The 23,227-nt window shown below is 40.1% G+C and overlaps 1 long non-coding RNA gene and 1 pseudogene across 1 annotated transcript in view; one reads left to right on the top strand and one right to left on the bottom strand.

Moving 5' to 3' along the window:
- The first annotated feature begins 2,493 nt into the window (after positions 1-2,493).
- Positions 2,494-3,406, top strand: LOC107136657 (annotated as a pseudogene).
- A 12,402-nt stretch (positions 3,407-15,808) lies between these two features.
- LOC125619471 overlaps positions 15,809-23,227 on the bottom strand; it is a 35,301-nt gene continuing 27,882 nt past the window's right edge. Inside the window, exons 4-5 of the long non-coding RNA XR_007351028.1 lie at positions 17,290-17,395; positions 15,809-15,996 (exon numbers count right to left, since the gene is read on the bottom strand). This is a non-coding gene — a long non-coding RNA (uncharacterized LOC125619471). The remainder of the gene's footprint in view (positions 15,997-17,289; positions 17,396-23,227) is intronic.

The following is a 23,227-nucleotide window of genomic DNA, read 5'->3' as shown; positions in this document are numbered from 1 at the left end:
GCAGTGGGTCCACCCGATTTGAACCAGAACCTCCAAAACCATGAGCCAAAATATTTTCTTCTTATAAGTTAATCATCTCAGTACTTTGTTATAGTGCCACAAAGCTGACCACTGCGTTTCTATATTGTGATGCAGATGTATATAGGCATATATGTCTCTGTTTCATGCGTGAGAATTTACAAATACAACAACGAAAAATGTAAACATAAGTGAAAGTATCTTCATATTTTCCAAAATTGATGCTATTTCTATACTAATAATTTTTCCATTCATATTCTATGAACCAATATCTGAACACAAATTTCTTGTTTTCTGGGTATTAAATGTCTTTTCCTTAACGACTGTCTCTAGCATATTCAGCATGAAATCTTAAAATACTCTAATAAATAATCAGTTTTTAATAAATTTTCACAGCTGTGTAAGGAATCTTTGAAAGCAGACTTGATGCTAAACTCCTCCATGTGCACGTGCAGGTTAGAATATATATCACGTTAAAGAGAGTGGAAGACTATTGGCTATTTTGTATATGGAAAGGTCTGAGCTACTGTGACTAGGGCTCAGCTGGGATGATTTCATTAGACTTGCCATCCTCTGGCATGGATCTAACAGATATGCAGTAGAGCAGCCTGTTTGCCTCTCACCTTTGAGTGACCTTTTAGAAGGCCATCTTTGTGGGTCCTGTGTTTTTGCCACTGGATGACTCTTTGTCAAAGTGAAGGCCTGGGGTGTTGCCTGCATAGTGGCCATTCCTATAAAGTGGTGCTTCTCAAACTATCTGTGGAAGGTGTCACTCCCCCTCCTACCCTCAAACTGTCACCTGCTGATATCCAGGAAAGTGCAATAAAAGTAACATAAAGTGAAATAAAATCCTCCAATGCATATAAAATTCAAGATTCATTTTTTTATTATAAGATTCAGCAGACATAAATGTTTGCTGCCAAATGGCTCTCTGTGTACTGAATGCTTCCTCTCAGTCCTGTGCTTGTCTCCACAGTAGCCAACAGATATGACAGACCATGTGCCTCACTCTGAGCCGCAGTGTCATAGAGGACAGTGGGGAATCCCAAAGGCCTGCCATGCTCACACAGTCTCCTTTGCATAGGGCTCAGCGGTCTCTCTTCCAAGCAGGGGACACTATGGGTCAGGAGGCCTCTGTCCCAGATTGAGATGTTCAAATCACCATATGAAGCTGGTGCATGGGAGGTAACTCAGAGAGGCCAACTGGTGAAAGCTATGTTCTGCTACTGGCCATTCTCACAGCGGGGATTTATACACAGCTAAGCAGTAGGCTGTTTAGTGCCAATGCACAGGTGTGGAAACAGTTTGTGATAGGCAGGTTTATAGCAAATAAACACATTGTATGATATACTGTAATCAACTATATAAACAACTTTAAAATTGTCTATACTTCATATTTCCAGCATTTGGTTTTGTTAATCATATATCTTCCTGACAGCAATTAAATAACCTTGAGAGAAAATGTACACCTGCTGTCTCCCCTGGGGAACTACATCTCTTTTGTGAATGACATAAGTTCTCCATAAAATATAACTGAAGATAGGAGAATTGAATTTGGAGATATGTCTCCTTTCTCTCTTGTTTTATCTCCAGTTGAATTGGAGTGCATGGTTTAATATAGCTAATCTTTTTCTGGATCCCCATTCTGAGATTTTATTTAGACCAAATTATTTCCCTGAGGGGCAGATTTGAGACAATGGATAATAAATGAGGTTGTGACAAGCATCACATAAGTGGGAAGGTACCCATGAGCAATCTTGGCCTGCACTTCCCTCTCCAGCTTCTCACCCCAGTGTTCTTGGTCCTGAAGCAGATCTCATCTAGCTCAGGAACACCATTCGGGTCATGCTTTCCTTAAAATAAAATCAAGCGTAGCAAAGTTGTCTGTTTGCTTGAAATCAGAACCCAAACAAGGTGCATTCATTAGGAGCAGTTAATTAAGTCTCTGTTAATTTGCAGGTCTCTGGGGCTCCTGAGATGAGGGCACAGAGCTGTAACTGCTGCTACTGCTGCTACTCAGAGCCACCATGTGGGTGATCGGGACTCTGGGCAGGTATGCCCCAGCCTGGCTGAGCCTGCATGACTGTCCTCTGCCATGCTGGTTTGACAAGACCAAGTTTGGGGTGTTTGTGTACTAAGTAACATTTTTAGTGCTTGCCTTGGGAAGCAAAGGGTACTGGTGGCACTGAAGGGTCAAGGGTCACCCAAGTGCCAGAACTTCATGCATACCAACTAACTTCCCTTCCATCTTCAGCTATACCAACACTGGGCTGGAGTTCATGGCATGTTTCTTTCACATGGATAACTGGGCCCACCTCTCTTGGGCTGCAGGGACCAAGTGCATAGTCCTGACAAAAGCATCACAAAGCCTTCACAAACTAGCTGAGTCTGGTATCTTAGAACTAGAATCCTGGGAATCTGGTTCTCCATTACAATTTTTGGTGAGTTTAGAATAGCTGTCCAAAAGAGGAAATTATGGTAGACCTTTATTACTCCCTCTTAACACAGTCCCACCTACTCTACCTACTTGGAAAGAAAAATGGCTTTAAAATCCATCATTTTGTTAGTATAAAAAACATGCCAGAGCCATATGATGTTGTTATCAGGTGCAAATCGGATCCGATTCTGTGTGATGGAGAGTAGGAATGCCCTGATAGTTATCGGAATTCTACAGATACTCTTTCTTGACTGTACAATGATAACCCCATCAAGGACAAGGTGGTAGTAAATGACTGATGGGGTCAGAAATGTTCCTGTCACCATGGAGGATGCTATAACTGTCAAAATAAATTCAAGCCTGGGAGGCTGCCAGACCACAAACGGGAGATATATACCACCATTGACAAGAAATCCTGGGCTACCATCACAGCGTGACAATGTCAGACATCGGAAGTAAATCTGAAATCAGTTCTGACCTGGTTCAGACAGTAAGTTTGGGAAGCAACTATCTTCTCAACATTGGAACAATTAAAGATGGACAGATGTTTCCCATATTTCAATAAAGGCTTCTTGAGAGAGGTTGAGCATCAGTGGGGAGTCATCTATGTCTCTGAACATTTTATGGAGGTGTACATACACCTCAAAAGCTTCAATGGTTTGTGCCATTTTTTTTTACACTGGACAGCAAATGAAGTCTTAAACCTTGAGTTCCTCATTACTGCCTCAACTGCAAGAGTAATAATGTTAGGAATCTAGTATCTGAATGGTCTACAAGTCTGAGTAAAGGCCTCCTCATTTCTCTGCCTCCTTGCCACCTTCTGTATTCCTAGTTGAGGTTTCTTGGACTGTAAAGCTGGAAGAAATGGACGGATCATTGGAGTTTAAGAGAAAAGGATCACTGCCTGCTAGTTCTTGCTTTGATTTGCCTCTTAAGGTACCATCATTGTAAGTAACTGACTTCTCTTCTCCACCTGTAGATGGTTTTTCCAACACTTTCTGATCACAGATACTGAACACATTATGCTGATGGATGGACTCAGGATCTGAGCTCCATGACTAGCTTACATCTTTCTGGTCAGCAAAGGAAAGCAGTGGATAATTAAGCTCCAGTTAAGTTCATCCAGCTTTGGAAATTATCTCAAATGGAAACTTCCCTCTATTCTGTCTTTGATAATCTACTTGCTTACTAATGACTTTAGATAAAGGATAAGCCAAGTCACCCATTACTTATGAGAAGAAGTAGGAAGGGCTTAGTAAGCACAACCACACCCTATTTATTTAGCACCAGTTGTCACCAATACTCTGATCCTCGCCCTCCAAATACAGAAAACGTAGAAGATCTACTGGGGAAGAAAAACCTGTTATACTGCTAATGATAAACTTTACAAAAGTTTCCAAAGTGAATTAAGAGCTCTGAAATCCAGTCTGTTCACAGAAATACTATTAATAAATGAACATGATTCTGTCTTGCTTTTATAAATATGATAAAATAGGTGAGCTTGCATGTAAGGAAAAATAAAATCTAGGTTTCTCCACCATCTCTCTTGCCTGCAGTTTGGGGGAGGGGAGTAGGCAGGCTACTGTTGATGAAATTGGCTGTTTCCCAATTTGTCTTGTGATAATGGTTAATGCATTCCTCTGTAATTGCAAGCTGTAAATTGGTAGTTAGGTTTAGAGACTTGGCGAGATTAAGGTTCAATTGTTTTGTCAAGAATATTTTGTATGTAGTGTACTACATTTCTGTTAGCAGGTACATAATGTTTGATTGTCTCTAATGATAGAGACAATGATGTTAGCAGTCATTGGTGATCATTGCTCATAGCCATTAATTCATTAGGAGGTTGCCAAATGCTGATATCCTAATTCTATAATCCCTAAACCATTTGTTAGCTAGGCAAATTCTATAAAAAGAAACTTCCTCTTGACTCTGGTTACCAAGACTAGTTTTTGGGTTTTTTTTATAATACAATGAATAGTTTCTCTAACATTCTTTAAAAATGATTAATGAGCTTCATTTTTTTGTATCATACTAAACTTATGGGTTTAAATTTACTTAATATTTTTCAATTTGTTTCATTTATTGTCCTATAGATGCTCAAATTATCCCATCCTTGGTCAGCTGGAACCTCTTTAAGTTGGTACCTGAATACTTTAGAGAGAACCCTAGACATTTATTTTTCCATAGCTTTCTTGCTACTTGAGATGCCAACATATTCCAGACTCATCTAATAAAGTTCTTACCTCAAACTTAGAATCAGCCATCTTTCCAAGAGGTCTGGTTCCTTTTGGTGGGAAATAGTAGTGAGAGTCACAGCCAAGGTTCTAGTGGTGCTCATTGCTATTAGATTGACCATTGTTTCTAGGCCTTTTCAGTGGACAGAACTAGAAAACAAAACATAAACATAAAACCCATTGTGGGTTAGTATTGCTGCCTCAGATTTATTTTCATAACTACAGATATTTTACTTCATTGGTCTTACATCTGTGTCTGCTAGCTGAAAATCCCAGTTCTAAATGACACTAAAAATATATATCTCTTTGCTTTACCACACACTATATACACAATTTCAGAATATCAATACTCATGCTACTAAAATAACATGATCGCTGAACTGATAGACACAAATAAATCCAGTTATGAGATATAATGAAATAAAAGATCTCATGCTACCAGGCATGATGGTACACACTGGTAATCCCAGCAACTTGGGAAGCTGAGGCAGAAGGATCATGAATTCAAAGCCAGACTCAAAAACTTAGTGAGGCCCTGAGCAACTTGCCTAGCTAACTTAGCAAGTCCTGTCCCCAAATAAAGTATAAAAAGAACTGGGATGTGGCTCAGTGGTTTAGTGCCCCTGGATTTTTTAATCCCCAGTACCAAAACAAAACAGAAAATCACCTCATGCCTAAGATTTAAAAGCAAAACAAAATATCTCTATGTAAATTTAGCAAGAAATGTTTAAAATTGCTGTGAGGGAAATTATTAACATTTGTGAATATAAAAAATTAGACTTAAACAATCAGTGAAAAGGTAAACTATGTTCATAGAAAAGCCCAACACCATAAAGATCTGAACTATTCATATATTTATTCAAATATTTAATGCAATCCCAGAAAAAGTGTTATCAAATGTTTTGTCCTGAAGCTGGACAAATTGATTTTATGGGGGGTTTTAAAGAATGAACATGTAAGAATAGCCAGGAAATTCATCCAAAAGAAGACCAATGGTATAATATTAAAACATCATAAACCTCTAAAATTTAAACAGTTTGATAGTGATGGATGAGACAAATGGGAAAAACAGAATATTCAGAAGCAGACCTAATTGCATATGATTATTTAGTATATGATAGAAGTGGCATCCCTAATTTGTGAGGAAAAAGTGGAATTTCTAAGAGCTGGTATTAGGATACCTGCATAGCCAGATGAATGGGATAAAATTGAAGCTATTCCTTGTATACTCTCTATATTATATTCCTTGAAATCCAGGGAGAATTCTAAATGGATGAGCAATTAGAGTGTAATAAATTAAAACACAAATACCAGGGCAAGGGAAACCAAGAATAAATCATACACGGAATGGGGATAACTCTTTTGATTACACCTTGAAATTTAAAAGTATCAACACAACAATTACACGAAAACAAGTGCCTTACATTCCATCCACATGAGTTACATTAGGATCATTTTGCAGATGGGAAACCAAGAGACATTAAGTATCTTGTCCAAGTTTGTAAGTTAGTAAATGGTGGGGATGGGACTTGAACTTGTGGAAAAGGCAACTTGTTGCACACGGAGCACCTAGGCTACTGTTCACTCTAAGCATATTGAGAAAATCCGAAAAGAAACATTTCCCAAACCACTCATAATCAAGGAATAGAACCCTATTACCACTGGCAGGCAGGTTCCCAGTGGTTTGACAAAGACTTAATGTTGAGATGCTGACAAGCTTTAAAAGGTCTCTGGGGACAAAGAGAGACTTCAGTGTATTGTGAGGATGAACTGAAGTAAAGTATGACACCTAACATGGGGATTGATACCTCTTACATTTTATTCTTTGGTCAGACACACTTTGTGATACCAACGTGACACTTTCATTGAATTCTTCCTCTTATCTCTCTCTGTACAGTGAAGCACCATATCACCCTTAAGAATCTAGTATTAAATATATGAAGGTCGAATGAATCTTTAGATCTTTATGGATAGTGACCTGCCCAAGTTGTTCAAATGGGAACAATTTAACGAGTTGCCTGGTTTATAAAGGCAGAAGTTCCAATTGATTGAAGCCTGGCTTTTGGTGTTCTATACAGTAAGAAATTGGTTGCAACCTTTGCTTTCTGCCTCCTGTCATCAAATTTGTTTACATCTTAATTCGTCATCTCTTTATAAGGCATCTCATTATCTAGACAATAAAGACTGAAATTCTCTTTCTGTTCTTTCGAGAAAACTTTGAAAGCTGACAATGCTTTCTCTCCAGTAAGGGCACGGTTAGTGCTTGGCTTGTGAGAGCAATGCAATCCATTCATTCATTTCACGAATATTTAGCAAGGACCCACTGGTGAGCCAAGCATTGCACCTGGTGCTGGAGATACAGGGAGGACAAGGCAGACAGGCTTTTGCTCTTGAGGAGTTTTACATTCTATAGGAGCAGACAGAGATAAAAGAGCAATGAACAAATACAGAGCCAGACAGTACACAGTGATTGTTCTGTGAATGTGAATGTCTCACTGATGTGACAGTGACTGTGAGTGGGTAGGGAAGGAACTTCCTTAGCTTACATGGTCAGAGAAAGTCCTGATCCAGGACTTGTGCCGCAGTCCAGCTACAGCAGAATAATCGGGGGGGGGGGTGACGAATAACTTGTGTGCGTTGATACAGCAAGAGTGGAAGCCCCAGATGGCCCTGGGGAGTGTCCCGGACTCAAACTGCTACTGGGCACAGGGAGCAAGAGCCTGCGAGACTGTGCCTCCAGGTCAGGTCTAGATTTGGGTTTGGGCTCTCGGTAGTAGAAGAGCCGGCTCCCCGGCCAGGAGGCAGGGAAGGGCCAGTCGCCGCCGCCTCTTGGAAAATCCTTGCTGCGCTGTGACCGGCTTGCACACTCGGCAGACTTGAATCACATGAAGACCCAAGGGGAGTGGTGTCCAGGCAGAAGGAGCAAGTGCAAAGACTCTGAGGCCAGAATGTGCTCCAGGTGTAAGAAGAAGGGAAAGAGCACTGTAGGGGTAAATGACACCCAAGTATAATTAACATCCTGGTATTTAAGAATGTATTCCTTTGTTAGTTTATTCATTTATACTCTACCTTGTTCTAAAAAGGATTTAAAATAGCTCTTGAATGTTGCTGTTCCTTAAAGTACACACAGACTCGAGAAAAATAAAAAATGAGTCCTCTAGCTGTTCTAGTTCTTTTTGGTTCTAGTACAACAAAAAGATCTGACACAGGGCATTGGGCCTATCCATGCAGGATGCCTCCTTTTTTCTTTTTAAAGACTCACACACCTTGAAATATCACTTAAGTAATTATTTTTAAGAAAATTGTTGCACTAAATTTAATTTCAAATCAACAGACCCATTATATTCTCTAATTAATCATGGCACATGCTATTTACCAAACTCCTGTTAAAAACAAATTTCTTTTGTACACATTACAAAGAAATGTTACATAAAATTAAGCACCAAGTAATGACTTTAATTTGCGGTTAGTTAATAATACACAGATGATCACGCGGCTGTAAAGGAAGCCACTTGGGACATTAGCAGATATGCTGGCACAGAGGAATTGGAAACAGACACACTGTGAGGCCTGTGGGTTCAGCTCTGGGTGGGGAGGAAGCAGGGCTCAAGAGTCAACGGACAGTTGATGCTTTGGCTTCCAGTTATAGGCAGAAACATGCTAAAGGCCTCTCTGCCCAGAGACATCTGAATGACATTTATGTTTCTCAAATGGTTTGTTAGTTAGTTCATTTTTACTTCTTGCCCCAGAAAAAAAGATTTTAAAAAACTTGATGGAATTTGCATTTATCATGAGATTTACTGAGTGACCTTGACTCAGAAGTTCTTTTCGTTTTTGCAAGAAGCTATAATTGTCCCAAATTCTATAAGCCACTTTACTCAGCTAATTTCTTGGCACTTAATGATCCCAAGCTAAGACACTCAGACTTTACATTTTTGGAAATGAAAATAAAATAGAGTAAAGCCCTAATATTTGAAGGAAACCAATATTACATCTCTCTGAAAGTCTGCAGGCTACACAAGCAATCATATAAACAGAGAGAAAAATGAAAATCTTCTCATATTGCAGCAGATGGGTTAGAAAATCAATGGCCCAATGGATTTGTGATTAAAATTTGTTTAAACCTCTAGAAAGGAGGAATGGATGGAAAGGTGTTGGGAGGCTGAAAATCATTCCCCTTTCTCTTACAGAGCAGTTTTTCAAATATGTTCCCAGTTCTACTTGCTCCTATCTGAAATCCAGGGTGGGGTGAGGAAGGGGATTAGAGCCAGGAACGATTCCTGAGATCTGAGACCAGCCTCAAGATTTTATTGCCCTAAGGAGTAGAGATTCCTAATGGTCATTCAAATTTCCACAGTGTAACTCTTGCGTGTCATTTCTGTGTCCCTGTGCTTCCTTTGCTTTGCATGTGGAATGGCTTTCAAAGATCCATATATTAGATGACATTTGAGCTTCTTAAATTGATGACATCCCCATCAAATCTAGGTTATGGATTACATCAGCACCTTCATTACTTCTCTCAGGTATTTGTGTCTGGTCTTTGTTTCCCAAGGACGCCAAGTTAAGTCATTCCTAAGTATTCTTACTGATTATGGAACGGAATGAGAACAAGGAGGTTTGTATGCTAAAACCAGAATAAAGGCTCATCGGTAGGCCTTTTCAGGCTTTGGGGCAATATGATAATGCATTCACACAGACAGGCACACACCCCATTACGGGACTAATGACGAGCTGAAAATAGAAAAGAAACTTAAAAGAAAAGAGGCTTCGGGAAGGGACTAATCAACAACTCCAAGGCAATGTCATGCTGTGCTTATGTTTTCTGCAAATATTGACTTTTAAAAATTAAACATGTGGCTAAAAAACGATGTCATTGTCCCTGCGAAAGAACATTTCTATGTGACTATTTCAGATCCAGGAGAAAGCAGAATAATAGAGGGCCCACACAGAGTACTGGATCCTCTGTCAACTGTAAGTGGGCACATGTGCATAGTATGGTTCTTTGATAGTTTTGCTCATTTAACCCTTGATCCATTGCCAACAAGAAGTAGATCACAAACACACACTATACACACATGTGCATAGGTGTGTGCGTGCACTCACACATGCAACTTGAACTGGAGGAAAGAGAAAGGTAGTAGAGAAGGGCCTCTCTTTCCTTTTTCTTCGGATTTGCAAAGCCATCACAAGCTTCTCCAGAAATATTTGGAACAGAGAGAGAAGTCTGAACCCATGAGAATTGGAAATGGGGGAATAGGGAGAAGAGAAGTTCAGGATACAAGTCAGAGAAAGAAGGCGTGATTCTTGTAACAGGCTGAATGAATTGGTGCTGGAAGCCAGGGATCCCTCACTGAGTGAGTCATGACTGTTTCAAACAGAATCAGCTGGGAGCTGACCAAGAAGCCAAGTGGCAATGCTTTGATGTGAAATCTGTGTACACATGGTTCCGCAACAGGAGGCCTGGATGGATTTTTTCTCATCAAATTGTCAGAGACTGTCTCTCAGGCAAAATCTTCACTGCATCTGATGGCATGTTTACTCACCACCTAAGTTTAGATTTAAACTTTGCGGTGGATTGGGTTATCATTTGGCAAACATTCCCTCCCTTTCCTCCCCAGGTTTCACCTGTGTCCCTCCATGATGAAGTATAGCTCTCTGCCCCACTGATGGTGGGCTTTGTCATTGACTTGCTTTGCCTGAGGGAATATTGTTACATGTGACACAAGCAGAGACTAGAAATGTGTATGTGCAGTTGGGCCCATTCTTGAACTTCTGCCATGAGAAGAAAATGACATGGCCAGCCTGGTGGTCTAAAGAGGGTGAAGAAAACACAAAGAAGAAATAAGAACCCAATCTGCAGCCTGAAATCAAATTCAGCTGACCTGAGACTGGATCAGCCAAACCCAAACAGATTCAGGGGAATAAATGATTGTTCTTAAAGCCTACTGAGTTGGGGAGGGGGGTGGTTTGTTGTATACATATACAAGCAGGACTGCTGAGTAAGCAGGGAACAGAGGCAAGGAGTGTCACTGTCTAATACAGGCAAGGTTTAGTGAATAAGCAAAATGGTGGCACCTGCTGCTGGGATGGACAGAGTCGTGGATAGCAGGGGCTGCATATACAGCATCACCTTTGTGCAAGAAAGTGGAATATGCCCTTGTTGAGCACAGACCAAGGGTTGGAATTTGGCTGCTTGTGGAATAAAATAGATCAGTGACTATTCTGTGCACAACTTTGTATGAGTTATAAGAGTTCTTGTTTTTGGAGCAAGGAGAGAGTATATATAATTTTTGTTGCTGGTGGTGGGGGGTTTCTCTTTATTTATTTATTTGGTGCCAAGGATTGAACTCAGGGCCGCTAACCACTGAGCAACAGACCCAGTCCTTTTTTATATTTTATTTAGAGAAAGGGTCTCACTAAATTGCTTAGGGCCTCACTAAGGTGCCGAGGCTGGCCTCAAACTCCCAATTCTCCTGCCTTAGCTTCCCAAGCTGTCAGGATTACAGGCAAGCAACAAAACAGCGATTCTTGTATATATCAAATTATGGCAAAGAACTAGGGTGAGGACCATTCTCTCTACTGCTTGGAGGTAGCCATCAACTCTGGCTCCTTGAAGATTGATGGATGAGGAAGATGTTGCCCATGTTACAAGCACTTGTTCTCACCATGGGCATCACCAGCTGTTGCTACTCTAAGCTTCCTGCCAGCCTGTCCTTAGTGGAAGGGATCAGAGCAAGATAGGAAGGAGTGGGGCTTCCTGGAGGCCTGACTGGCAGGTGTGTGAGATGAGGCACTCTTTGGATATGCCCAGGATGCAGGAGTCTAGAGCAGGGAGGGAACAAGACAAAGAAATTTGAGACAATATCAATGAGAGCTCATCTGAATGTATATGCTAGTGAGGCCGTAGAGACAGTGCAGTAACTTTATACCTACAGTTGAAAGGTCTAGTTGGCCTAGTTCTCATTGTTGATACCCATGAAACTTTAGGATGTTGGGCAAGGGGTCTTTAATTGCATATTTAGCCCAACAGACCACCCAGCCCTACTGGAAAGAGAACATCATCAATATATCATCTTTGTGGAAATTCTACCGTTACCACTTCAGGATGAAAATCCATGGGCTCATAATAATGTTGCTAAGATATGTTGGAAGAGAGATGCCAAAGGCATGCAGTTGTTCAAGAGGAATGGATGTAAAAGAAGAAAAGAAAAAGAAAGAGAGATGGGAGGAGGGAGGAGGAAGGAAAGAAGGGAAGGAAGGAGGGAGGGAGGGAGATAGGGAGAAAGGGAGGAAGAAAGGAAAGAGAAGAAAGGAGGGAGGAAAAGCTTTGTAGAAAGACACGAAAGCCTTAACTATGTGATATATATACAAAGGTTCTTTTCTAACCACGGAAAATACCAGTGTTTTCTTCCCAGATACAATGATATTTAGTAGAAAATTGGAGAAATTCACATCAACGATGTGAAGATGCTATTTCAAGAATATAGAGCTGGAAAGGCTCCCTTAATATTCCTTGGCCTGTATGTGGAAAATGAGTCACTCTCAATTCTGGAAATTCCCTGATCCCACACATGGAGATGGGGACTGTACTGCTCCCTCCCCCGACATGAGATAATAAATTCCATCTGCTACTTTTTAATTTTTAAAAATTTTTCATGATCATCATCTTCAGATTTTAAAATATCATTGGTTTATGAATCCCAAAGCAACTGGTTGTCTGAAAGGAGTCTCATTGTCACTGGGAAATCTCTCCTAAGAAAGAGTATAAATATATTATAATCTCAATATAATCATTGAATTATATGAAGTGATATTTACAGCATTATGAGTCAGAGCTTCCCATTAGGTATTTCTCACAGAAGGAATTTAAAGAAAAAATTCACTATTAATGAAGAAGAACATTTTTCATCCAACTAATTATTCACTTATTTGTGCAATGAAGGTTTGTCAAATGTCTCCTAGATCGAAGCTCTAGGCTACATGTTTGATTCTTTCTTTTTGGCCCAGGAGGAGAAAAAAGCTCTTCAAGACAGCCGATTCCTTCACCAATGTAATCTTTCTATTCTTCCAACTGGTCTAATATCAACTGGAAAAAAAAACTGACATCTGGCTATGCAGCTTCTGGGAGCAAAGTCAGATAATGAATGGAGTTTGGACAATGATTGGGTCTTCTTGGCTCTAGCCTTTGTACTGGCTTAACTGGCTTATGAGCTCATTTTCCAGTCCCTTCCATTCTTACACTAGGGAAAATGATACATGGCTGCATGAGTATCCAAGGAGTATCCACAATACCCAGTATTCCTGAGTGACAAAGAGAAGTGGAGGAGAGAGATCAAAACACGAGTAAGAAAGAGTGCTATGGTCGGTGGGCCAGTATATCTAGCAGGAATCCCAATGTATGTTTAGCTATGGATTTACCAAGCTCTAAAATAGGGCATAACTTCAGTCCATACCTGAGAAAAGGACTTTCCTCTTAGTGCAGATCCACTGAGTCCTTTGTGTTGGTTTCTGTCTCTACATTTCAAATCCCTAATGGAGTTACCATATATTAGGAAAGTATATATATACTTACATGAGCAAAATGGTAATGGTGGGCACTGAATCCCATCTCTGTCACTTACTAGCTCTACAATCTTAGGTAAAGCACTTAACATCTTGATCTGTTTTATTCATTCACTTGCTCATTCATTCATTCGTTCAACTAAAAATTACTGAGATTCTACTGTGTGTCCAGGGACTCCACTAAGGCAGTGAAACAAAAGATGCCTGAACTGTAGCCTCCTAGAACATGACATGCTAGTGAGAGAGACAGCCAGAAAAGTCCAATAAATAAACAAATGAAACAAGTGCAAGAAGTATTATGAAGAAAACTAACCAGGAGCCCAGATGGAGAAAAACGTACTTACATTGGATAAGGTACTTAGGGAGAACCTGTTTACAGGTTGCCATTATCTTAGGAATAATAAGACACTTCTGCATAAAATTGGGATAGCAGTCTTCCTTAGATCATAGTGAGGCTTAATTAGATGATGCATGTAATACCTTTGATTTAGTGCCTGGGCTATAGAAAATGTTCAATACATATTTATTATTATTTCTTCTATCCTGGACCAGACTTAGCATATAAATTGCTCATAGTATTTAGCACATAGTACTTGCCACATGGCTTTGTATCTAGTAGGGCCTCAATAAATGTGTGCTGCTGATGGGTTGTGAAGAGAGCGTGGTGGCATGGTGCTCCCCCCCACTCCATTGCTGTTCACTATCTCTGTCAGCATCAGAGGGGCTAAAATTGCTCTCTGGAGCATGTACATATAACTGCAAGGAATGCATCACCCTCTGGACCCCCAGAGTGGGTCCCTGAAGGATAATATTGTTCCAGGCAAAAATCGAGGGAAACTTGGTGCTGATTTGTGCGGCAGTTGTTCACAGTATAAACAGAAGCCGCCAAGGCTGTCCACTCAGCATTTCTCTGCAGGCGCAGGAAAAAAAAAATGTTTTTCTTTTTTAACCGAAAGATGGAAGAAGGGCATTTTCAGTGCAGGCTGCGGCTCTGTATAACATAAACTGCTCAGCCCAGGGGAATTGGAATGGATGAAGCATATGCAAAGTCAAACAATGAATGGAGTTGGAATAAAAAAGAAAAAGATAAAAGAAAACATACTTTCTCTTTTTCCTATTCATAGTGATGTTTGCTTGACTTCAACTTGATCAATGGTACCAATCTCATTGATACTGAACATTTAGAGAGAGGGCAGCAGTACTTCTGAGATCACACAGACGATATAATAGGATTTGTTGTTTTAAATTTATTTGTAAAATAAAATTTCTATTAGATACTAATTATAGGAATTTCTGGGACCACCATTGATTGCACAGGAGAAGTGAAACTACCATATTTGTCAGCCTATCTATAGAACTTGGAGACACCATTTTCATCCTCAATAATGGTATGTTAGTCAAATTATTGATGGAGATGAACCATGAAAAGGGGAGAAGAATGCACACTGAGAGGCAGACAATCCCATTTTAGATCCAAGCCATCACTTGTAGAGCTGAGTAGCCATCTGTGTCTGTTGTGCCTTCTTGATTGCTGTACCAAAAAAAAGATGAGTCTTGTGTTGCTGGCTAGTGTAACTCTCAGCCCTTGAGGCCCAGGATAACTGAAACCCTGAGCTAGTTGTCAGCTTAGGACTCCTCCAGTACAGCTTTCAGGCACTCTGATAGCATGCCCATAGTCCCTGCAGGTGGCTGATGGCATGAGCTTGTCTGCAATGCACCAGAGCCAAGAAGGTGCTCCTTGCTCTCTACCAACTTCTTGTCCCAGGGGCTGAGGAGTGTGATGTCTGAGCCAGGTCTACGTTGAATGTGTGAGACAGTAAAGCAGAGAAGCCAGGCAGGAGTCCTGCAAGGCACAGTGCAGAAGGCAGTCTGCGCCTCTTCACATATACCTTATCCTTATACCTTTTGAATGGAATCCACGCCAGGGGCAGGGCCAGGGCTCCAGCACTGCATGCACATTTTGCATGCTCAGGCACTTTCTTTTTGAAATGCTTGGAATGAAAAGGTTTGACTGGATTGAAATCCATTCTCATTATCACAAGAAATTTCAACATTTACATCAGTCAAAGAAAATATAAAAGAAGAGCTCTTAGATTCTTTAAAGATAATTTCAACCGTTGTAAATTTTTGAATGGCTGTAAAAAATGGTTTTAAATTTTTTATCACCTACTTGTGCGAACAAAGTTTCTCATCAATGGTGACTATCAAGAATTTGAAGAGATCATTAAAAAGACTTGATCGGGACTTGCTCATAGCCATTTCAAACATAAAACTTAGTGTAAAATAGTTATGTGCATGGAAGCAAGCTCAACTTTCTCATTAAAAATTTTGGAAAAAAATTATTTTGAGCTTTTATATAAATTCAATATTTAATATCCATCTATAATGCTCTGTATTTTATTTTTATTATCATCATCATAAAATACAAAGAAAATGTAGTAAATGTTTTTGCCTAGCTCATACAGATGTTCCTCAGGTCCCTTCAGTTTATTCCAGTGTGGTATACAAATATTATCATATGGAGTCTTGATTTCAAGTATGTATCAGAACACCTGAATGCTAATTCTGATGTCTTAGTCCAGTTTTTTCTGCTAAAACAGAATGCCTGAGACTAGGTAGTATATAAAAAACAAAAATTAATTTTTTTATAGTTCTGGAGGGTGAAAACTCCAAGATCACTCCAAGATGAGCAGGTTAGGGCTTTGTCTCTTTGCTTCCACGTTGGTGCTTTTAATGCTGGGTCCTCTGTGGAAGGAACATAATATTCTCACATGACTAAATAGCAGAAGAAAAACAACCCATTCCCACAGACCCACTTTATAGGGGCATTAATCCTAACACCTCCCAAGAGGGCCCATCTTTCAATGATCAAGTTTCTGATACATAAATTTTGGAGGGGATACTTTCTTTTTCTTTTTAAAAGTTTTTTATTTGTTCTTTTAGTTATACATGACAGTAGAATGTATTTTGACATATCATGGAGTAAATCTTTCCATTTTGTGGTTATACATGATGTGGTTATACACTGGTCATGCATTCCTGTATGAGCATAAGAAAGTTATGGTTGATTCATTCTACTGTCTTTTCCCATTGCCATCCTTGAAGGGGACTCTTTCAAACTATTAGAACTGGTTAAAGAATGCTTTCCTTCTTTGACTAAATCACACCAGCAACTTGGGTCTAAGTTCTTCCATCTGGAAAATGACTGGATTAGATGAAGTTGTTTCAATCATTCCAACTGCCAAGTTATTTTTAACATGGTTTTCTTCTATGGTCATAGCAAGGATTTATTTCTTAGGAGAATATACCTTAGTAACTGATCAATGATTTTTTAATAACCTTCATGTAAAATGGTCTTGCTATAAACCAAAGAGGCTTGGTATGCATCACACTGATAGTAAAATTGAGTACACTCTGTGCCAAAAATATTTATCATAAAGGAAAGTTTAGCCAGCATCTTGATTTACTCCAAAATTATCCAGGTGCTATGTTAATGCCACAAAGCTATTTGTTCAAGTTAAAACCCCTGTAAACATTTCCTTTATTTCTTTAAGATTGGGAACACAGGTCAGTTTGAAGCATGCTGAGGTATACTACCCTTTCCCTTTGCATCAGAAGGATCTGCTGATATGAACTGTGCCCATGTCAATCACTTTTACACTCCAACATTTCTGCCCATTGATTTTTAGCCATCTCTGTCCACATTTGAAAACAACTATCTCAGATTGAGAGAAGGGCAAGGATTCAAAAGGCAAGAACTACCTTTTAATCAATTCCATTTGAGCCAGAATTCAACCTTACCTGCCTTCTTCTCCCCGGCCTCTTCTGCCCTTCAAAAGCCGACAATGCATTTAAAAAAAATAAATGGAGTCAGATACATTTAATAGCCAAGAGCAGAACAAAGCTCCACTGAGATCCCTAAAATCAACATGCTTTAAGAGGAGGTCCAGAAAAATGCATTTCTGAGTATCAGAAAACTTTGAAGCATTAATCATCCAATTCAGAGAAAAGGATTTAAGATAACTGAGTTTAAGTTACCTGATCAGACTTGGGCAGCTTTGGCACTGGCCCTTGAGTGTGATTGTTGGCTCCTAATTGCCTGTGGGCACTCTTAAAGTTAGAAGTACTTGTAGCCTGGAGAAGTCTGAGGAGGAGAAAAAGTCTGTATCATGATTCCTCAGATATCCTCTCTGAGCAATGAAGCCAGTCTTTCTAGGAAGGTCAACCATCAAAAGCTATATAAAGAGATGACTTAATATTGTCAGCTCATTTCTTCCAAGGATTAGCATCAATTTCACAAAAACAAGCACCATGGGGTGGAAGCAAGAGTTGAAGTTTTTCTCTTTGGGTGAAGAAGATAAAGCAAAAGTCAGGAAATACTAAGGACTTAAAAACAATGGGGTCTCTTGGGTCCCCACAGGAACTCAAGTTACATAAATGGGCCTTTTAGTAAAGATGAAAGACACCATAGAAAGCTGTCTGTAAAAGGCAAGAGCCCATATTGTAAAACCAGAGGAAGGAAATCACATTCATGAGCCACATGTAGAGTAGGGATAGGTGCCTTCACATCCTGCAAGGTAAGTATAACCACTCTATCACTCCCCTGTCCATTCGGGAAGGGACCAGGACTGACAAGAAGGCTACAAAATTAGTCACAGATCATAAACTGACAAGTAATCAAAACCTGCTAAGCTCAGATTTGTTGCCTTGAGGCATGGGTGTGTCCATTTCCTGGACTAGATGAGCTGAATTATTCCAACATCACAGCATCTTTCCTACTGGCTCCACTGAATCCCACCGTTACAGTTAAATTCCTTAAAATCATGGAATTTTGTTTAAAGAGTTCTGGTTGAAATCAAATCACCCAAGGTATGGGGAGAGTTAACTAATTTCCAGGCATTTACTCAGAAGGAAAGTATTGTTTAATGAGCTCTCCCAGGAAGCCAAGAGCAAGTACCACAGGGTTGGAGATGTCTCCTCTGGGTTCTGGGGTAGGTGAGGAGTCCCTACCACTACAGTTCTTTTTTCCTGTACAATTTTTGACTGCACACTCTGGTTGACTCCTCATATGACAGTGTTGTGATGTAGTAATATCTACAGAGAGCTAGAAAGATAACTTTAGCCTTTAACAGTATGCATCAAAATTTGATACTTTATTATTGATGGATTAGAAAAGTTCCTTTGCACTTCAGACTTATTGTGTAAATATATTTGTGAATATCCCCTGCAGTTTCATTTCAAGAACAGGAAATATCCCAAGAAGAGATGGAGTTCCTGAAAGTGAACCTTCTATTTCATAATTTGTCCAGAGGCATCTTGAGGTAAATCCACGGCATAGCTAGAGAAGCTTAACATTCAAGGTGTTTTCCAAGGCTCGTGTGTCACCTGCAGAAAAAAGCAGCCACCCCAGTAAGGACACAAAGAACACCCACTTGCCCTGGGGGCATTGCTCCCTTGCCTATGGTGGTCCTGGGACTTCTGGCTGGGTTGGTGAACCTCAAAAACACCTCTTCATCTACCTGATGCCTAATGACAACTTCTGGACTGCCATCTTGAACATCCTGGCCTTCCTGTGCCTTCAGGGACAGATATCTAAATCAGACATGTGCCTGGGAGCTGGGGCAGGGGAGTGAGGGGCTGCCCAGTTGCATCAGAGGATCGACAGGCTCCAAAACCTTTGGCTTCAGGCAAGAAACTGATGAGGAATTTACAGATATGGCATTGCCAATAAAAGGCTGAAGTGAAAAGTCACCTTTTGAAATCATCAATAACCACATTTTGAGCAACAATGCTAAAGGAAAAGCCAAATTACTTGTCTATCTAGAAAATATTGCAAAATCGTTACCATATAAAGAGGCAATCATAGATAATGAAAGCAGAGAGGTAGGGAAACAATCTTTATAGAACTCTATCAGGCAATTAGTTACTAAAGTCATAATGTGATTTTCCTGACACTTTTAAAATTCTGATATTAGTCAGTTTTATAAAATTTCTGATGATGATAAGTATGATTTATTTACTCATTCAAAATAAGTCTTCCTATTCATACCTGATTTTGTATTCATCTTTTTGAATTCGTTTTCTTTGGAGTGCCTCACAAATTTAAGATCCCATAAACCTGGATTTTTCCCCTGCAGTAACCCTGAAACTTCTGCTATGGCCCCAAAGGCCATGTCCAGTATCCTCATGCCCTGCAGCTGCTGTCTCTGCCTACTGTGATTGTAGGAAAAGGTTCAAGGAAAGAACATGATGAACTGGAGTGGGACTTCAATTTTATTTCCAGATTAACCTTGTTCTAATTATATGCCCTTACGATGCTCAGTAAAAAGGGTTTCTAAATAAGAGCCCCTGCTCATCTAATGGGGATGTCTTGCATGAGTATTATAGTAGTGATGTTAAAATAGTGATGTTAGAATCTTTGTAGAAGGAAGCCTTCACAAAGGAGCAAAGCCACTGCAACCAGCTCTTGCACCTTCGCCTGGCCAGCAAGGAACTGCCAGAAGCTACTGGTAGCATTGTGGTCAAGTTTTACCACCTTATTATACTGTTCCCATATCACTTTGAGACAAAATGAAAATTGTCATGTTTCCCTTTCCAAATGTTCCCTAAGTGTTGTTATTGGTAGTGATGATGGGTTTCTTTCTGTCTTTGGTTCATTCGTTCTTTTTTAATAATACGGAAGAAGTAGAAACACTTGTCTCCCTCCTGCTCCCGTTTCTGTCTCATTCAGCCCCTCCTCTTCCACATTCTCATTGGCTTCCCACCCCCTCAACCACCTGATGCCTGCCACTGCCCTCCACTTCCTGTCAGATGCTGACCCAGCCCTTGTCCTCTGCTACCTCTTCCATAGACTGGAGGAGTGAGATGTGAGACCATGGAAGAATAACCGAATGGGGGCTTTAGTCAGATTAGCAATGGAGCCAACAGTCCTTTGTGTTCTTCACTGGTACGTGAAGGAGAAAGTCCCGATCTGTATCCTTTTCCTCACCACACCCTGACCCCACCCCCAGCTTCTTTTGTCTTCTGATATATACAGAAAACCAGCAAAGGAAAACAGGGGGATATAATCCATAAAGTCAATAGCTAATCAACCACACTTTAGTGTCTAAGACAGGAGAATAACACCCTCAAAGGTGTCATCAACCAGCACACAGGGCAATGAGTTGGTCCCATTTGGAAATTTTCTATGTCTCTGTAAATGTGTTACTCAAGGTAAATCACCAGTCTGTCTAGTCACATTTGTTAACAATGCATGTAACTTCTTAACAGCATCTCAAAAGCATACTTACTCTCAATTTCGCTTCTCATTCGTTTTTATGATGCTAGAGAAATTCAGATTATATAGGCTTTCTTTGTGCTGAGATGGTAATTTTATATCACTGTAGATTAATAGCATTTTTAGTGATATTTGGTATCACTCATTTGTCTCCTGTGGTCGTAAAGATATATATTTTTTCTAATTTGGCTTTGCCAACAAATAAAAAATAAGAGTCTTTTTCTGTTGAATGAGCAAAAAAGTCATTCTGATCATGAAGAATTATTCTCTTTTAACATACCCACAATCCACCATCTAATTGTTTTTGTTATTGCAGCAATACAGTTTCTGCAGGAGCGTGTGTGTATGTGTGTGTGTGCGCGAGCGCGCGTGTGCGCGTGCGCTTGTGTGCATGAATACAGTTTGGCCCGCAGAATAATTTCTCCTTGCTGTCACTTGATCTTCACTTTGAGTCCTGATTGCTAAGTAACCAGTTTTTCTAATTAGAGCCCTCCACCCAGGGATCCCAATTTAGGAAGACTTAAATACCCCCTGCCTTCCCTTTCCTCTCCCTGGATCCTAAGTTTCTGCAGATATCTTTACTTTGTAAGCACACTGATATTTCTAGAATCCTATTGTGGAAACTGGTTGTGCAGTGTTCACTTGGAACAAGCACCCATTCCAGGGATGGTTATTATGAAACAGAAAGGCAGTCAGACTCGGTTTAGCTTTCAGCTTTTAAGAGCTTCCTCCATCTGCTAAAATGTGCACTGCAAAGTTGCACATAAAATGCTGATTAGTACCTCAGTGTAGACTCATATAATGATCCACTCTCTCTTGGTTTACATCACACCCTCCTAAGTACCTATTCACCTGTTCTATTGGAAAATTTTAATCATCTCTCTGACATTAGGTTGGCAATTTCAGCGGCCACTTCACAATCTTTCAAAGTCTTTCTGCTCCATTTCATTCCTATTTCTTTTCTGCTTGTGTTAATTATTTTTGCAGCCAGCATACGTGTTTGTCAATAATGCATTACATTTTCCATGTGTCAGTTCTTCAGCCCATCAAAGAGCCCTGCTTTTTACATTCCGAATCTATTTTCCCCTTTCCCGACTCAGCTCATTTTGCTCTGGGCCTGCCTTTCTACTCCTCATTCAACTCTGAGGGAAGTTGCACGAAACTTGGCAACTGCAAAGCAGTCCCCACTTTAATTGGATCTAATGCTCCATAGGGCATTAACTTCGGGTTTGCAACAGGCTGCAAGTTGCCTAAAACCCTATGATTTCTTTGATGTCCCTACCTCTGAAATGTGCACAGAATTTTCCATGTAGAATAAAGGGCTAGGGTATAAGTTGTTAAGTTTGAAGACCATAAAAATCTCTCTTGACCCCACCAACTCTACACCTACATGTGATGCCCTTCCTTAATGAAAAAAGCCTTCTCTTGATAGCCGTGGAAAGAAACCTCTAGCATGATGCTAAGAATGTACCAAAGCTCTATAAATACACAATTGATAGTTACTTAAAGAGCTTCGGACCCATAAACTTCATAGACTTGGGGGCCAGGGCTGGGGGAATGTTGTGTTGTTCATGTTTAAAAAAAAAATCACTGCTGTTCTTCTTTCTGTCCCCAAATAGCCCATTCTTGGGAATTTTCTAATAGCTAACATTTCCTTTTTCATGAGTAATGTCAAGGGTACCTACAAGTTTTCATGATCCCAAGACTTTTTGTGTGGTTACTTCTGAGAATTCACCAGCTAGTTCCCTCTCACAGGCCAAGGAAACACCATTTCCAGAGAACTCTGCTTCTCAGAATGAATGCTCCTTTGGTGAAGGGCACACAAAGGGAAGTTTCTTTTCTTATTTTGCTTTTGTTTTAGATTCCCTCGTGGATTACCACTCACTTCCTATTGTAATCACCTGGTTCCCTTAGGGAAACACTCAGGCTTTTACGGGAAGGGATGAAGGCCCTGAGCCCCTGGACTGATAGATGACGCAGCGCTCCTCTGGTTATGTCTGCCCGTTTTTTTTGTTTTGTTTTGTTTTTATTTTTCTGCCCAACTTCATTATTCATGCACACTGGAATCATTCCCGACGCCCTGCACAGTGACCCTGGTATGAGTCCATTTCTGATTTCCTTCACTATGACCTTGACCTTCTTTAGCTAGCTCCTTCTGAAACGTTAAACTGCTTTCTGTGGTCTGGGTCATCCATGCTCCAAGAAAATGCTGGCAATGGCTGGGCAGAAAAGACAGAAGAGTGGGAATGTGTTAGAAAGAGTAGGAACTCGAATTCTGAGTTCAGACTGGCAAACAAAAAGCTCCTGCCTGCTTAAGGATTTTAGGTAATTCCATTCTTTTTCCTTGTTAGTTGTTTATTAGTAATCACTACAAATGAGCATTTCATTCCACTTGTCCTGCAAAGAAAAACTGCTTTTTAGATGTTCTTTTTGATGTTCTTCCAGCAGTCATGCAAATAAACATAAATCAACATAGATTGACAAAGGCCAACTAAGTCGTTCATTTCATTCATTGTTCGGATGTTCACGTGATCATTGTACCTACTGATAGAAAAATGAGGCCTGCTTCTCTCCATTAGGTGTCTTTTTTCTGTATTTCCTAGGTCTTCTTGGAAATGTCTTTCTTGAATTTGAAGATCCCCCCTCTGGGTACTATTTTCCACGATAACAGACCTCTGGGGTAGGCTTCACTATGCAATA

Source organism: Marmota marmota, unplaced genomic scaffold (genome assembly GCF_001458135.2).
Source record: "Marmota marmota marmota unplaced genomic scaffold, marMar, whole genome shotgun sequence".
Lineage (NCBI taxonomy): Eukaryota > Metazoa > Chordata > Mammalia > Rodentia > Sciuridae > Marmota > Marmota marmota.
Note: the sequence above shows the minus strand (reverse complement) of the source record. Positions and strands in the feature narration are given on the sequence as shown.